The sequence below is a fragment of the Colobus angolensis genome, unplaced genomic scaffold (assembly GCF_000951035.1).
Source record: "Colobus angolensis palliatus isolate OR3802 unplaced genomic scaffold, Cang.pa_1.0 Scaffold3, whole genome shotgun sequence".
NCBI lineage: Eukaryota > Metazoa > Chordata > Mammalia > Primates > Cercopithecidae > Colobus > Colobus angolensis.
The window spans coordinates 20004258-20009463 of record NW_012116265.1 but is presented as its reverse complement, the minus strand read 5'-3'; the positions used below and the strand labels follow the sequence as shown (position 1 = coordinate 20009463).

General features: G+C 45.5%; 1 long non-coding RNA gene across 1 annotated transcript in view; it reads right to left on the bottom strand.

Annotated features, from left to right (window-relative positions):
* Positions 1–2047, bottom strand: part of LOC105517173 — an 8352-nt gene extending 6305 nt beyond the window's left edge. Inside the window, exon 1 of the long non-coding RNA XR_001002628.1 lies at positions 1941–2047. This is a non-coding gene — a long non-coding RNA (uncharacterized LOC105517173). The remainder of the gene's footprint in view (positions 1–1940) is intronic.
* Between the last annotated feature and the right edge of the window lie 3159 nt (positions 2048–5206).

Here is a 5206-nt window from a genome sequence, read left to right as displayed (position 1 = left end):
TAAAAAATTAGAGACAGGATCTTGATATGTTGTTCAGGCCGGTCTCAAAATCCTGGGCTCAAGCAATCCTCCTACCTCAGCCTCCCAAAGTGCTGGGATTACAGGCTTGAGCCACCGCGCCCGGCCTAAGTTTTCTTAGAGAAGTTTTAGTCTGTGGCTCTGTTGGGATGGACAACTAATAAAAATGGGATATTTTGCAAATAAAGTAACAGTAGTTAATAATTATTTGTAGGCATAGTGGTGCACACCTGTAGTCCCAGCTACTTGGGAAGCCGAGGTAGGAGGATCTCTTGAGCTCAGGAGCTTAAGTTCAGCCTGGGCAACATAACAAAACCCCATCTCAAAAATATATGGCCAAGCATGGTGGCTCACAACTATAATCCCAGCACTTTCGGAGGCTGAGGTAGGAGGACCATTTGAGCCCAGGAGCAACATAGTGAGACCCAGTCTTAACCACAAAAAAAAAAAAAGAAAAAGTTAGCTGGGCATGGTGGCACAAACCTGTGGTCCCAGCTACTCAGGAGACTGACGTGGGAGAATTGCTTGAGCCCAGAAGATTGAGGCTGCAGTGAGTCATGATTGCACCACTGCACTCCAGCCTGGGTGACATAGTGAGACCCTCTCATTCATTTGTAAACAAATAAATTAAATAAATAAATAAATAAATATCTGTGGTAATGTATCTTGTATATAAGTAAAACAGTGAATGCTTTAAATTTTAAAAATTTATCTAAAAGTGATAAGATTAAACCCTTGACCACCAGGATTTCTTAAAATGCCCCTGCAGAGATGTGAACTAGTCTTAATATCACAATAAAATGTCAATTTAGTAGAATTCTATATTTGCAGCACATGCAATAAAAAAGCAGGATGAAAGTAACTCCTGGCCAGGTGTGGGTGGCTCAAGCCTGTAATCCCAGCACTTTGGGAAGCCAAGGCAGGCAGATCACCTGAAGTGAGGAGTTCAAGACCAGCCTGGCCAACATGGTGAAACTCCATCTCTACTAAAATACAAAAATTAGCCAGGCATGGTGGCAGGCGCCTATAACCCCAGCTACTCTGGAGGCTGAGGCAGGAGAATCACTTGAACCTACGAGGTGGAAGTTGAAGCGAGACACGATTGTGCCACTGCACTACAGCCTGGGCGAAAGAGCAAGACTACCTCTCAAAAAAAAAAAAAAGTAACTCCCAAGAGAAACACTGATTATTCCCTTCAAATACAGTTTGGATAATAATATATTTATTTAGGATTCTAAAGGCTATGTAAAAACAAAATCTAAAGCTGTTCACTTAGTCTGTTCTACCTATAAAGTACCATCTGCTATAAGGTGATTTCAAGAATGATTTATGAACAGAAACATGGCTTCTAAGGTAAACCCAAATAAAGTTGCAGATGAGTTTATAAAGTAAACCCAGTTCTGGAGCTACCAGAAGAAACGAGCAGAAGTACTACCCCCATCTCCCCACACCCCTGCCCTTTTTTTTTTTGAGAAAGAGTCACACTATTACTCAGGCTGGAATACAGTGGCACAATCACGGCTCACTGAAGCCTTGACCTCCCTGGGCTCAGGTGGTCCTCTGAACTGAGACTCCTGAGTAAGCTGGAACTACAGGTACATGTCACCACACCTGGTTAATTTTTGTACTTTTTGTAAAGACAGGGTTTTACCGTGTTGTTCAGACTGGTCTTGAATTGGGCTTAAGCAATCCACCTGCCTTGGTCTCCCAAAAGTGTTAGGATTACACGCATGAACCACCACGCCCTGCCAGAAGTTCTATCTATTTTGATACATAATGGTTCTAAATTTTATATATGGCTTATTGAACAAAATTAACATCACCTGGCAAAATAATAGAGAATTAAATTCAGGAAAAAAAGAAAACCACCATTCAGGAGCATTTGAAATACATTTACAACTTTAAGCTGGTGGAGATATTACCTTACATCTGGATACAAGTCCTACCTAACAGCACCATAATGATCTTGTCTGTATGAGGACTCAGCCAAGACACTCCACATTTCTTTGTTGACCAGGAACAAGGAAAACTGGACAGAAAAAGAATTACAAAACCAAGTCAACAAAACAAGAAGTGGTTTATTCCAAGTTTAAAAGCATTAGTGTTCTAAACAATGAAACAAAGCAAATTTATTTAGTAATAATTCCTGAAACTTCACAGTAAAGGCACCTACCAGTAACTGTGGAAGGAAATGCTACCACATGAACTACTAAAGAGCAACTTCCTACTCTACTATCCACACTATCAGTTGTTGCTCACCAGCAGATGACAGTAACAACATTCAGTTCTTTGGCAGAAAATGAGGGGATTCAGAAGACTGTAGACTCTAGACCCACCTCTACCGGAGTATGAAATCTTGGCATTTCTCTGAGTCACATTCATGTCACAACAGCTTTATCTACAAAATCAAACTTAGTCAACAAAAAATATATACAATAAAATAAACTAGGTCAGGTGTGGCTGCTCATGCCTGTAATCCCGGCACTTTGGGAGGCAAAGGCAGGAGGATCACTTGAGCTCAGGAGTTCAAGACCTGCCTGAGCAACATGGCAAAACCTGTCTCTACAAAAAACACAAAATTAGCCAGGCGTGGTGGTGCATGCCAGAGGCTGAGGTGCATGCCAGAGACTTGAGTCCAGGAGGTCGAAGCTGTAAGGAGCCATGACCCTGCCACTGTACTCCAGCATGAGCAAGAATAAGACCCTATCTCAAGAAAACCACCAAAAAACCCAAAAACCAATAAAAGAAACTATAAAGTACTATAACTAAGGTACTATGCATATATTAATAATCTTGTTATAGTCAAATGTTTGTTTATAAATTAATTTATAAGCCTATGTTCAAATAAGGAGTCTTGAACTGACTTTCATATTATAAAGTTACCAATTTATGGCCGGGCTAGGTGGCTCACACCTGTAATCTCAGCACTTTGGGGGGCCGAGGTGGGAGGATCACAAGGTCAGGAGATCGAGACCATCCTGGTTAATATGGTGAAACCTGGTCTCTACTAAAAATACAAAAAATTAGCCCGGCATGGCGGCGAGCGCCTGTAGTCCCAGCTGCTGGGGAGGCTGAGGCAGAAGAATGGCGTGAACCCAGGAGGCGGAGCTTGCAGTGAGCCGAGATAGCGCCACTGCACTCCAACCTAGGCGACAGAGTAAGACTCTGTCTCAAAAAAATTAAATAAATAAAGTTACCAATTTCTAGAATAAATTCCAAATATACAGCCTGTGACAGAAGATGCCCTACTCTCTTTTCTGCAGCTTATCAACAGTGTGCTTTTTCAGAACCTTACACATACAAAATTAATAGTAACTTTATAGATTTTATATCAGAGATAACCCCTTCAATATATGGCGATTCCACCTATGGATTCACGGGAGTGTGAAAATGTACCAGAAATACAGTCAAAAAAAGCCATGATCAGCCAAGTGCGGTGGCTCACGCCTGTAATTCCAGCACTTTGGGAGGCCAAGGCGGGCGGATCACCTGCGGTCAGAAGTTCGAGACTGGTCTGACCAACATGGAGAAACCCCACCTCAACTAAAAATATAAAAGTAGCCGGGCGTGGTGGCGCATGCCTGTAATCCCAGCTATTCGGGAGGCTGAGGCAGGAGAATTGCTTGAATCCAGGAGGTGGAGGTGGTGGCGAGCCGAGATCATGCTATTGCACTCCAGCCTGGGTGGGCAACAAGAGAGAAACTCCCTCTCAACAAAAAAAAAAGAAAAAAGAAAAAGCCGTGATCATGTTGACAGATGGTATGTATAAAAAGGTTTACGCCAGCCTGACCAACATGGTGAAACCCCGTCTCTACTAAAAACACAAAACTAGCCAGGGATGGTGGTGTGCGCCTGTAATCCCAGCTACTAGAGAGGCTGAGGCAGGAGAATTGCCTGAACCCGGGAGGCGGAGGTTGCGGTGAGCCGAGATCGCGCCATTGCACTCCAGCCTGGGCAACAAGAGCGAGACTCCGTCTCAGGGGGAAAAAAAAAAAAAAAGGTTTACAGCCGGGGGCGGTGGCTCAAGCCTGTAATTTCAACACTTTGGGAGGCCGAGGTGGGTGGATCACCAGAGGCCAGGAGTTCGAGACCAGCCTGGCCAGTATGGTGAAACTCCATCTCTACCAAAAATACAAAAATTAGCTGGGTGTGATGGCACGCACCTGTAGTCCTAGTTAGTGGGGAGGCTGAGGCAGGAGAATCCTTGAACCCAGGAGGTGGAGGTCGCAGGGAGCTGAGATGCCCCACCGCACTCCAGCCTGGGCGACAAGAGACTCTGTCTCAGGAAAAAAAAAAAAGTTTACATGGCTTATCATTACCAAATCGGCATGTTCCCTCAGAGCAGAAACAGAAATTCAGAAACAGAAATCATGCAAGTGGCGAATAAGATGGGGGGGAGTAATTAGAGGTCAAAGACCTCGGGAAGGGGTGTATGAATTAAGTCCTCCATAGAGAAATAGTGAAAAAGGATCTACAACGACATTTAAGATAAACTGTTTAAATTGAAATGGAGTATAACACAGAGCAGAGCTTCAACCACAAGTCTCCTACTGGCTTGACACTCAGAATACCGTATCTTCCTTAATGACTGAGTCTCATTGAAAAATGAGAATATTTGTGAGTACACTCCTTTTCAGAGGTGTATTCGGGATTTCAGGAGTCGGGGAAGCAAGTTGAAGAGCTTTCAACTTTATGTAACTTTCAGGAAAGAAGGCTGCGGACGGGTGAGGTATTAGCAAATCGAAATTCGGGAGCCGGTCGTGGACGGGAAGTATCGGCCACACAGGACCCAATGAGGCCCAGGACCCTGCTCCCGACCTCGGTGGCAGCACTCCCCTCCCAGCCGGCTCTCTGGCGTGCTGCTGCTCTTGGGAGGCAGGCAGCCTCGCCCCCAACCACCGCCCTCGGGAAAGTCCTCAACAGCCTATCAAAAAACGTTTGGCCTGGGACGTCCGCTGGCTGCGCTATCCCTTACAGAATCAGCAAGGATGAAAAGCCAGGAAAGAGATGGAACTCAAAGAAGTCGGGCAGTGCCGGGAGCGGCGGAGGCGGAGCGGGGGCGAGGGCTAGGCAGCCGCAGCCACGCTGGCTGCGGCGTGGAGGCACGGAAGAGGGCTGCGGCTCAGACCACCGCGGCGGGGCGGGCGGACCAGCGGGGATCTAAGCCTCCTGAAGCAAGGGTGCCCCG